Source organism: Copidosoma floridanum, unplaced genomic scaffold (assembly GCF_036245765.1).
Source record: "Copidosoma floridanum isolate Cflo_tuat_1 unplaced genomic scaffold, Cflo_Japanese_pri ptg000012l, whole genome shotgun sequence".
Lineage (NCBI taxonomy): Eukaryota > Metazoa > Arthropoda > Insecta > Hymenoptera > Encyrtidae > Copidosoma > Copidosoma floridanum.
Genome location: NW_028321889.1, coordinates 3,902,126 through 3,915,532, shown reverse-complemented (window position 1 = coordinate 3,915,532; position 13,407 = coordinate 3,902,126).

The following is a 13,407-nucleotide window of genomic DNA, read 5'->3' as shown; positions in this document are numbered from 1 at the left end:
AGAAAAAAAGAAAGCAATGAAAAACCAAAACGCGGCAAAAACTAGCGAGAGATGTTTGGCGCGACTGGGCCGTGCGTGCGCCACGCTATTGTCGCTCTCTGGCTGCTCCCGCGCCAACTTTTATACGCGAGAGCGCCTCTCCTCCTCTGCACCAGTGAAAGAGCAGAGCATCATCGTCCTCTCACCCGCCACCGTCGACTCCTCCTCTTCCACCTCCGATGCACTACTCCTTTTCTCTCGTGGCTCTGCTGCACTTACCCGTACTGGATCATTGGTCTACGAGTCGATGTATATTTTATCGTGGTTATATGTCCGCTCGTTGATGCTATTTGCAAATATTTTTTGCTCGGGTCACAGGATGATTGTGCCGAGGGGATACACGGGGTACCTAAGAACGCCTTGCTAATCGTCATCGCCTGGGTGAACGAATTTTTTTTTTCCTGGGCCTTTTCACCTGGGACAGAATAATCGTGGAGGATATTCGCGATCGAGTAAGTTACTTACACGATGTACAGTATAAATCGGCATCCCCTGCGACACCACTTGAACTTACTTTTTCATGCTCGAGAAAAAAATGATGATTAGTATCGGAAGAATCGAGCAAATTTCACGTTCATAGGTTTGGTATGGATGTATGTACCATAGGGGCGGGCGATGGTTGATTTTTTCGGGGGAGTCTCGCTTGGTGGCGTTTCGCAACAAGTGAAGAGAGGAGCGCCAGCTTGTCTTGTCCGCGTATATTACTCACATGCGTCATCGCGGGAATGTTTTGGGGCGCCGTTCGCATGAATCGCATTGCATACGGGTTCATCTAAGTATTATTATTGCCAACCTAGTTTGTATGGCAAGTCGATATGACATTTGGTGTTTATGGACAAATATGGTACTTTTTTCTTTTTTTTTTTTTCAACACCTACTTTTAATTGATAACCATGTGGTCGTGTGGGTACACCTACAAGTTATAGTTTTCTGTACTTGAAACAATAATAACAAAGAATATCTTCGTATGTATATATACATGCACCTCTGATGCAGGCACCAGTAGTTTCTTTACCATCTTTCTGTCTTCCCGTGCACATAACTGCAAGTACATTACGTACAATAATAATACAGCATAATTATAGCACAGTGTGTGCCCATTACGCCTAATTTAAAATGTTATACAAAACACAATAACAATCATGATAATGACGATGATTGTACACATATAATATAATAATTTTAGACCCGTTCGTGCTATTCGCGTGCATGTACATGTGTGCACAGTGTACGTGCACAAAAGCGCGCTTAAATCCATATTTGAAAAACAAATGGTAGGCCAACTGCGTTTCGCTGAAAAAACTATACGTGCAAAATCCTAGCTCTTCTCGATTTTTTACGACGGGATTTTAATGTTCCTCCTCCGTAGCACTACTATGCACTACTGCTCTTCATCTTTCACTAGGAGGAAAAAAAAAAAAAAAAAAAAAACAGCCAGAAGCGAGGTCCGCGCGAAGGTCGCGACTTTTTCCATCTGGCCTATTTGCGGTCGGTGCGCGTTTTTCTCCCTTTTCGCGTGCCGTACTTACTTCGTTTCTCATCCAAACGAGAGCTCCCGAGGCTCACTTTCATCACGGCAGACTCTTTGGATTACAATTTTTTTCCTTGCTATAATTTACGCATGTACGCAGGGTTGGACGAAGCTTGCCGATTTTCTCATCATACATATAGAATCGATATTAATTCAGCTTACGGGAGTACGTATATTAAATTTAAGCACACAAGTACTTACGTTACGAGATAAGAGTGGCGCAAGTGCGTATGTATAATGTATATTTCGTATTAAATCGTGTACCTATGCCAAAAAATATATAAAGGATGGATATAGGTACATATATAAATGGAGTAACGTCATCCTGCAGTGGCTAAAATAATCGTTACATAATTCCTCCTTCGCATCTATGTAACATATACTTGATATATATGTGCAGACGTATATATATATACAGTTATATATGCGCATCGGTGCTAAAGTACCTTCATAACTCTTCTTCGGAGCCATTGCGCTTTTGATGCACGAAAGCATGTGAGATACAGTCGAAAGTTATTAGACTCCGCGATGCCGATGAACGTCTTAATAAAATGTCGATGTGTAGACGGGCTTGCAAATTTGTCTGTGGATATATACGCGTCGGTATACATATATGCATGATAAAGAGACCTTGTTTTGATACAATTAATCAGTTTCGGGGATAAACAGTGTCTTGGAGTAGGTGTAATACATGTATGTACGACAGAGTCTCTTAAAAATTGTGAGATGAAGGAAAACAAAGGCTTTCGCGTGTCGGGCCATTTAGATTTGGAAATTTATGTAAATAATGGAAATACCGAAAATGATAAAATTCGTTTGTTACGACGGACATTATTGCAACGATGGATTTTTCGATCGGGTTGGAAAATTGAGGTTTGTAATTTATATTTTTAATGCTTATTTCATATTTTTTTATTTGAAAATGTTACATTTTCAACAAAAGTACGTTTATCTGTGTTTTTACACGTTTTTCGGAGCTCTGCAGAAAATATATTCAATATACAATATATATGTTAAAATTCCTCTAAAAAAACCAAAAATAAGTTTTTTTCGAATTAAAAACTCAATATATTCTGTATTAAAAAAAAAAAATTATGAATTTTACTTTATTAAAATTAATTATTTATGATTGTTAAAAAAATTTATTTAAAAAATTCAATACTTTCGATGGAATTTCGCTAAAGTATATCAATTTCGTTTCCAACAAAACGGACGGAGCTATTATTTTTATTAGATTTGATGTAACACTCCTAAGCGTATATTTTTCTTGATCAAAAATAAAACAACGACGAGGAGTAGAATATGGTTTTTTAAAAGTCCAAGTTGGTGTGCCATATAAAAAATTAATGTGTCCCTCAATCTGATGATTTACGAAAGATCTTAGCATATGTATACATTTGTAGAATAAAAAAGTACCCATCTCACACACTAAACAAGGAAATTGTGTTGTGTCTACAGGTATACTGCGTGCGACCATAGTAAACACATAATATTGTAACAGGGGTATTATGCAAACTAAGCGTACATTATGCCCACGTGTACACGAGTATATGCCTTATCTGATGGCAAATCTCGATTGATGTCTTAATTTCCTCGTAAATGGGAAATTGGGTATTTTTTCTGTACAGCGTTTGTTAAGTTACGAATTTTAGGAATGATTTTTTCCCACGGCAGTTATTAAACAATATTTTTTTCATGCCCTAAACTTAATAAAGTTTTGCGAGCGTAGAACAAATGTCACGTAAAGCTCATCAGGAGTAATGAAAACGCACCCAAAATTATTGCACCTGAATAAAATTAAGGATCAACAGCCAACCTCCTGCCACTGCAGCCCCACATAACAATAATATTGAAACTTTCCGTCTGTAGCGACACAGACATCGGAAGTGAACTTTCCCATGCACCTGGAGCCAGCTTCTCTGAGGTGTGCTTGAAATGAAAAAAAAAAAAAAAAAAAACGCAGGAAGGCAACAACAGACTGAGTGCAAGCAAGTGCGTGCACGAAAAGCAAAGGGAATCAGAGCGCGGGTGTGCTTTTGTGTGTAACCGAGTTTTGCAAAAGTCACACGCTCAAAGGAGGTTGGCGCGATACGTTGCGATAACCCTTTGCTTCTCTTTCTCCTCCAGCTCTTCTTTGCCGAGTGCATGAATATACATATGATATATGCACAAATATGAGACACATGCACCGCATGCACGTGCCGTTCATAATGCAATTACGGAGACACTACATGTGTATCATGAAAAAAAAGACTTTCCAAAATTCTTAGTCCAAGTACTTACTTCGTTTAAAAAGAGTTTTAAAAGATAAAGTTGATAAATTAAAAAAAAAAGTTGATGTTTTTGATGAATGAGGTGTTTTTTTATTTACAGCGACTATTTGATTCCTGCACAACTTATTGACTGGACATAGTTTTTGTTGTTAATAGTACATAATTTAACTTTTATGATAATATTTCATAAATTGTGAAGATAAACATTTTAATATAATTTTTTCAACTAACATGTACTAAACATTTTTTATCATACAAAATATAAGAAAAATATTTACAATAAAAAGTCGAAAAACATAACACAAAAATATTGAATTTTCCAATCAAAAAATAACAGTTGGAATTCAAGCCTTAATTAAATTTATTAATTGATTTTCTGCTTCTCAAGCGAATATTTTACCATGATTACAAGTTAAATTACAACTGTGAGAGTAACAATATTATTTTTAATTTTTTAGAATTAGTTTGTTAATTTAACCAACTTTTAATTAAGAATTCTACTTAAGTATTGATTAAAACAACTTGCAATCAAGACCAAAACTGAATTATTTATTTGAATGTATTTTTATTGAAGCGGTTAGTTAGTGGAAACAACTCTTATTAATAAAAAATCTATAACTTATTGGAATGAATGATTTTTAGTTATGTATTAAAAACAAATAAAATAGAAAAATAAGTAGTTTGTATATGAAGTAACTCTCATTTTACAAGTACTAATGTTATTGTACATAATATTATAGGATAAGCAAAACTAAACTTAAAACGGTTGACAAAGTAAAGAGATTTTTCAACAAAATTTAATTTCAATATGAATAAATTTTTTCTTAGAGAATTAAACGTAAAAATAATATAATATAATACATTCTTATGTACAGTTGGTACAAAAATTGTTTTTGTAAAAATCAGGAAAATTCATTTTGTAGATTGAAAAATAAAACATAATTAACATTAATATTACGGATATTAATAAAAAAGGGAAAATTATATTAAATTTATTATTAGGGTTTCATACATTTATTATTATTTTTAACGAATGAAAAAATTTTCTATTTGTCATATACTTTACCCAGTTACCACGACTTGTGACAATTCCTGTAATAAAACGCTTCAAGCACGAGTTATTGCGAGTCTGGTATGTACAAGTGTCTACTGGGGTATTAATATATCATCAAAAAAAAAAAAAAAAAAAAAAAAAAAAAAAAAAAAAAAAAAAAAAAAAAAAAAAAAAAAAAAGAAAATATATTTATGTATTTCAGAAAATCAGCTTAAAGCCTTTTGTTGACTGAACGAAAACTGCTAAATTTTTACGGATAATATCAATAAAAGACTCTTTCAAGGCTTCAACAAACACAAAAAAAAATGATCAACAATTATTCGTATTTTTCGATACCATACCAACGATTTCTTTGCCGAATCACGTATCGTCACGTAAAATTGCTAAACCCCATAGCAAACGTTGACATCACCTTGTACCGGCGCTCGTACGAACTTTATCATATTTTATGCACATGCACGACGCGTTTTGATTTTTACATCGCACAGACGGAGGAGAAGGTGCATCAGTCAAATTAGAACTCGTGTAACTTTCGGATCTCACGTGTAGTATGTGTATAGGCAAAAGAAAAAAAAAAATTGCCATCGTTAAAAGGTGCGTACACATATATACATGTGCCATAATAAGCTGTTACAAAAGCTGCGAAATAGGTGCACACTTATTGTGCAACTTTTCGCGAAGTGCCGATCGATCGGCGAGGCTCTTTTCCCCTCGGCCGCGATCATCTTAATTTTTCACGTGAGCTCGTAATGGTATGCACCAGCGAACGGCTCGCGTCGAATTTGGCTGTCATCCATTCGTGTGCGATATGATATTAGACGCGTTCGAGTAATGCGTATTTAAGTGCACGTCTTTCGTTATTACCGGCACGTATAGACCGGAGGATCGGGGCTTCGTCTCTTGCGTCACGCGCTACTCCGAGGAAAAGATGGGACGGGCAAGGAAATTTCGTCTCGAGTTCGATGCATCTTCACGTGGGAGGTAATGCTTTTGCCGACCGGCCGAGTTGTCGATTGCTATTTTTTATAAAACGAAATCTACCAAATATACTTAAAATCGATAATTTACACTTTAAGCCGAAAGTATAATTATTTTTTCTTGTGCATATAAACACATGGGATGAAGCGAAATTTCATCGTCTATGCGGTATCTTATCTCGCGAGAAATCGGATTATTACGGGCCTAATTAAATAACAGGAAATCCAAGTTAGCGTTTCGAAAATCCTTGTAAATTGTATACCTAATAATGTGGATAACGAGGATGATTCACTCGCTTATTTGAAATATAATAATGACGAACGGCAAATATAACCCAGACGTTTTAATAATGCAATAATTACGCTATTTTTAACTTGGCGCTCTTGTACGGTACGTGACGTAACGAAGAAAAATTATTTTGAAACTGTATCCGCACGTGCGTGCTGACTTTAGAAAATATATACCTCAAAAATTGCCTTTTCCGCGCGTAATGGACCAGCGCACCCGTACCAATCGCTCATAAGCAAAAATTGAAACGAAAAGAAAAATTTGGTCTCAGTACTCGAATCCATGGCAATTAGCTGCGATCTCCACTATCGCGTTACTTTTAAGTTTAATTACTTGAGCAGTTCTCGCGAGTTACGTCATTTTATTACGTTATCGGGATCCCTTGGCCAATCATCAATTATTATCGCGCCTCGGCATCCGAATCGACCTGTTCGATTCCATCGACGCCAACGGAATATCAATTTTCAATCATTCGCAAGATTTTTCACAGTATTTTCAGCAAGTCACAATTGGAGGGTGTTCGAAAATATATTTGCGAAAGTTCGTCTAGATACGAGACTTGCGAAATTCCGAGAGACGCTTGTCTCTCAACGGAAAAAAAAAAATATAATATAATAATCATAATTAAATGCCACTCCAATAAATTGTTCACGCAACGTGTGGCAAGAGCAATCCGATCGGTCGTCGATAGTAGAAAGCAAATTGCCGGCTGCCATCGGTATGTATATGCACGAGGTAAACACGATCGTGGCATCACGCCTCCTATAGAGGTTCTTTTGTACCACCTCTCGTCTATACATGTATATATGTACATGTATGTATAAATATGTATGTGCATCCTCGAAGAATGCAATATTACTTTTATTTGCCTCTCTGTACTCTTTTTAGCTAAATCAGAGGGATATTCCACTGTTCGTAGTGAACACTAACTGATCGAAGTAGTTTCAATGGGGTTACTGCACAAATCAGTGACTATGATAGGTATAGGATAAAAATTAGCAAAATAAATTTTCCCAACAAGCCTTTATTCATCAATTTAAATTAAATAAATTGTTTGTTTGAACAACCTGTGTGCGACAGTAATTCAATGCCGAGGGTGCGACTGTTTTTGGTTCTGATGGATCTAAATTAATTGTTTATAATCATTGCATTTAATTTGGTCTTTATAATTTCAATTTTTTTTTAACTATCCCCCCCCCCACCCTCTGAGTTATAGTGTATTTTTAGTTTGATAGACGAAAGCTTGTTTTTTTTTCTATTTTTTTATACTGTCATACTATACTTTCAACATTATTTAAACATCGAATCATTTTGGTTAATGGCAATATTAATCTAGTTGTGGAGGGTAAGTTATATTACATCTTGGAGCGTCTAACAAGTTAGATTTGTATATCTGCGTCGCCTACCTTATCATACTCGTCAAATACTTTAATTTAATACCCATGCCTTAAGGGTCCTTGAGAGAAAATTAATTCACTATCTTGTGGTGTTCACCACAATTAATTCAATATATCGTCATAAAGCTTACTGTATTATATTTATGATGTGTTTGTATTTAATGCACAGTCAAAGAGATTGTAGGGGATTAAGCCGTCTTCCATTTTCCGGAAAACCGTATCACTTGGGAAATATCCCTATTTTTTTGTTTCTTGATTAACTAATTATTTTTTGAGCAACAGTAAATTAAAAATTGTTGTGTAAATTTTTCATGAGCAATGTGCATTGTTAATTTGTAACATGTTCACTTGTTATCTACATGCTATCAAAAAGATAAACACAAAATGTTTCAAATTGTGCATTATGAAACTAGTGCGGAACACGAGTGTTAATTAATACAAAAAATTAATTGCTTCAGGTACTGAAATTTTATTTTCAAAATTTTTTTTTTTAAATAACATTTACTAATTACACAGATGATGTACATATTTATCTTTCAGTGAAAAGATACGTTGCAGGGTTTTTAAATAATATATAATAACTCAATTACAATAAATTAGACATCTTCATATTGTGGTGTTACAATGCGTCCTTCAGAGATTACTCCTAGAGGCGACAGAATGGCGAAGTAAAATGGCTTGTTGATATTTATATGATCAATATAATTGTATTGACTCCCAGGAACTACTGAAAAAAAATGTATTAATTAACAAAACAATCTCTAGCTAATTTGCTTCATTTAAAAAATATATACGTTGTGCTTTTTACCGTACATGTTTTTTCTATTATATTTACTGGCCGTTTCGTTAACAACAATAGCAACTTTTTGAACGACTCTGTCAACTTTCAGCTTTACATTTTCCGCGATGAGCTTGAAATCGGCTCGATCACTGCTGAACATATCGGTGGCACCCATCTAGAATTTAGAAAACGTTATATATTCGTATCATTACCAATTCAATTCAATCTAACATTTTATTAGAAATATACCCATGCTCTAGACTAAAGTTTTTAGACAAGGAACACGACTTTTTTTAAATCTCAGGCAAAAAACATGACGCTTTTAATTTTTCAAAAAAATTAATTTTCTTTTAATTGGCTTAAGAGAATTTATAATATTTTTTAAGATTTATTGCAATACTAAACGAACGATGTATTATGAAATCCGCATGTACAAAATTATTTTGGAAAGTTATTAATTCAAATCGTTGAATAAATATGTACACAACATTAAGAAATAGTTTTCTCGAAAACATTGAATGGTAACGTTTTTCGCCAAAAAGTTATCAAAAGGTCCGTTTTTTTAGCTAGAAAAAAAAAATGTGTAGAGATTGCGTGCCTACCTTTTTCAAAATAGGCTCGAGATTGATGCTGCTCCTCACAGTAAATTTTGGCATGCTCAACCTTACTCTAGAGAAACTATTAATACTTTCGAGTATGTGGTAGTCGATGTCTTTTAAATGTCGACCAAGCTTTTCGAATTTCGTCTCGACGAAGTAATCGTTGAGAGGCATGACAATGATGATTTTGTAACCTTGTTTCTGTACTTGAGAAGCAATTTTTTTTTTTTTAATAATGCAGTATAATCTGTTACTTACGAGAGTTTCAATAAATGAAAGTACTACAACTCACCTTGTATGGAAGTTCGATGAACCGAGCGTAAAACGAGTTATGCATTATTTGCAAGATTCAATTATGTTGTTTGTATTATTAATTTTCAACGCATAATTACTTTATAATGTAGTAAAATTAAGTAACAATAACCATTCAAAAACTTTCAATTCATGTAAGTATCCAATGATTTTCGTAATTAAAAATCTTTTCTACTCTATTTTTGAGCAAATTAACGGGAAATAAGTCCAGGAGTTATTTTTAGTTGGAAAAATTTCAACATTTTTATTCTCATTGACAAAGTTTCAGTTTTTCAACGTTTGTACAATGTTGGGGACTAATACAGGATGAATAATAAAATAAAACTAAGGTAAAAAAAAACTTAAGATACAAAAGTAGTGATAAATGTGATTTAATACGTATTATGATGGACACGCGAAGTAGTTCTATAAAATTACCTTTCTTGAGAATTTTTTTAATTTTATTATTTGTCATGCCACGGACCCATTTGTTTGCACCTGCGACGAATATCGACGAATTTCTATCGATCAAGTGAATTTCATTCAAGTACATCCTTCTCATGAGACTAATGAAGTTCTTTCTTATTTTTGACTTCTCGTGTACGTAAATTTTGTTGGCAAGAAAAAAAGTCACTTTTTTCATGTTCTGTACGAAAAATCGATAAAAAATAAATGATGATTTTTTTTGTGCTAGTTGAAGTAGTTGAAATAAGATGATAAAAGTATACAACGTACGTCAACAGCGTCCATGAGTAGAGATGAGCCGAGCATAAAATTGAACCGATTGTACTTGAGAAAAAGCACTTCACGCAGTTGTGTGAGGGTATTTTTTTGCGCTCCAAGAACTACCAAAGTCAGTATGGCGTGAGCACCGGCAGGTGAACAGACCACGTTTTTGTCCTTTCGAATTTCAAGTGCATGCTGAAAAAACAACATAAAATAATTAAATGCCGCTATCAAGACTTTTTACAACCTTGTCTCGTTGTAATCTTACGTTCGTGAAATTTTTTGCGAATTTCAAACCACTTTTGACAAATTTCAACCGTTGTTTCTTATTTTTCAATTGTCTTGCTTGAAATCTGGCCCCCATCACTTCTGAAACTGCTGATGAAACAAGCAGTACTGATAGTAAAATTTCTATAAAAAGTAAAATGTAACGTTTGACTATACGAATCAAGTGTTTAATAGTTTATTTAAAGAAGTGTCCTTAGTACCTCATTCATCCAAATATGACTTTGTTTTTAAATAAGTACAAAGTTTTACTAAAATTGCTAATACTTAAAAACTTCAAATAAAAATAATCAAAAATTAATAAATAAACAAAATAGATAAATAATGCTTATCCTTATAAAAATTTTTCATTACTCACAGGTTTTACGGTAAGTCAATAAACTGTTTTGCGATAAAAAAATATGCGACGAGGTTTTAAAAAATTTTAAGTTTTGTTACTTTGTAACGTTTATTTTTATCTTGTAAGTATGTGCGTGTAATATTTCAAGCTCTAACATTAAATTTAAAAAAATTAAGAAACAATTGAACGAAAAAGTGTCACGCCACAATAAATGTTTTTTTATGTTTTTTTTTAAACTCATGAGATACAAAATTTTGTTGACATTTAGAACATAAAATAGATACTGTTAGTAGAACTTTGAATATTTTGAGAAAAAAAAACTCAATTTTTTAAATCATCAAATAACTTACTGTAATTCATTGTTGTCGTACGTTGTCTGTATCGCTCTGTGTTTCAATGGGCTCTAAATGCAGACAAAATGCTACCTCTTGATACTCTATGTAAAACACATTAGCTAGTTGGTGATTATAATGATTCGATAACGCACGATCGAGCTACTACCAATATATGATGTATTGCTAATGTTAGTTTTTAGCTCTTTTCTAAGAGCATGTGACATACGAGATATTTCTTTCTTTTTGACTCCCACAAATTTTTGATAACCGATTACTTTTATTAACCAGTTATAATTATTCAGGCTGCTTCCGTAAATTTCACTCTTTCATTTTTTTAACGATTATTAAATAACCACCTTAACACAAAAGAACTTTATACAAACAAATAATAAAGACACAAATCTAATCACCTCTATGTTCCTATTTTGTGCCTTGAAAGATTGATCGTCCCAAGATCAAAGCCTTTTTATTCGTTATGTGATTGGTTAAAATTGGTCACATGGTTTGGTTGGCGGGGGTTTTCAAAAAGTCAAATTCATTAAATTGTAGCAATATGTCATTAAGATGATACGGATTTATACCACTTGATTTTATTATTTAATTATAATTGTAGTTAATATGACATTAAAAAATTCGTCATACGTGACTGAAAAGCTATAGTCATTTTTATTTATATTACATAAAAAGTCACATTATTGATGTCAACATAAAAATTGTATGCTTTTGATGTGTAGTACGGTTGTTTTCATGGATAAAAAAATTAGCGAAGATTTGTACTAGTCAAAGTAATTATAAAAGTGGCAATAATGCAGATTGGATATGAATTCAGAGTATTCTGATTAATTTTTCGCAAAATATAAATTGTTTAACAAAGGGGTGAAAATACGATGACTAAGGGAACTAAAAGCTTATTTGGAAAAGTTGAAAACTCATGTAATTAAGTACGCTACAATTGAAACAACTTTTTCAAAAACTCATTAAGTAAAGGCTCTGTAGCAACATTTATAAAAAGTTTCCCCCAGTAAACAACGACTTAGCATGCACTGAGTCGATGGATCAATATGTACCCTAATTATGATTCGTTTCCACGTATGCATCTAGCAATAATCCAATCACTTATTTACATTGATGAAATGATAATGTTTAAGATTAAGCTTAACATGATAAAATTAAAGAATAGGGAAATTACTATAGTTTTACATACTCATTTCATTCGTATTGCTAACGCTTTTTTATTCTAAATTCTCATTTGAAAAAAATAAACATACATCAAGAAAAAGGGCAAAGCTATCAGCATGCTATAAAAACAAGGTATAGTACACCCATAATGTTAAACCCTGATAACCCTGTATAACCTTAGCTCTCCAAATTTTCTGGCTTGCACAATCCTAACTGTCGAAATCAACAACCCTTAATAAATAATTAATAGAATAAATTTTTTCATATCTTAATGACTGTGAATAAAATTCATTAACTTCATAAAGACAAAACATAAAAATTAAAAAAAAAAAAATGTATTCCGGAAGTTCCTAATGGCTCAAAAAATTATTCGGAAATATCACAATTTCTCTATCTCAATTTTTAACTATTTTTTGTAAATTATAACGAAACCACTGTTTGCTAAGGTAAGAAAAAAAAAATTTTTTCAGGTAATGGTCTTTAATTTTAACTGTACTGTATAATAGCACAGTTATTACAATTGAAACATGCGACTCAATCGAGAGTTTACAAAAATGGAGCTTTTCAAAACATGCCGAAAACTAATCAATTTCACTGCAAACACACCAATCGAGGTGTCCTTTCCTTTTTGGAAATTCGCTTATATGCTCATAGGTTAACGAGTCGGATATTTTCACCCTCTCTGTTTTATTTTTATACTTTAGATTTTATTTTTATTTACCTGACTCTTTACCTACACCTTCTTACTTTCTTCCTGTGTCTTTATGTCTGTACACTGAGAGAAAAAAAATAATAAAAAATAATGGAAAAATTCCAGCAAAAATTAACATTCCGCACAATAGATCTAGTGCAAACTGGCAAAAAAGGAAAAAAATTTTTTTTTTTTAACAGTAAAAATTATTGCTTTAACAGTTAAAATTATTGTAAGCACAGTAAAAATTTCTATGGTGGAAAGTAAAGTTTACTAACCGATCTAAAAGGATATTAAGGTTTACCGTTCCAGCACGCAATTTTAACTGTTAAACCAATAATTCTTACTGTTAAAAATGATACAATTTTTTCCTTCTTCCCCTTGACTTGCATCCAATTTACTGCGCAGAATGGTAATTTTTCCTGAAATTTCTTTATTTTTCTCTCTCAGTATATGTGTTTCTATATCTAAATATGTACAGGCATTTCTGATTCTATATATATTTTGTTGGAGAAAATCCGAGACCAGTTAATTGCCAAGGGTACCTCATTTCTCATGTATATACCCCTTACATTAGTGAAACGAGGCAAGGGTTTAATTTCACGTAGATACAACGCGTG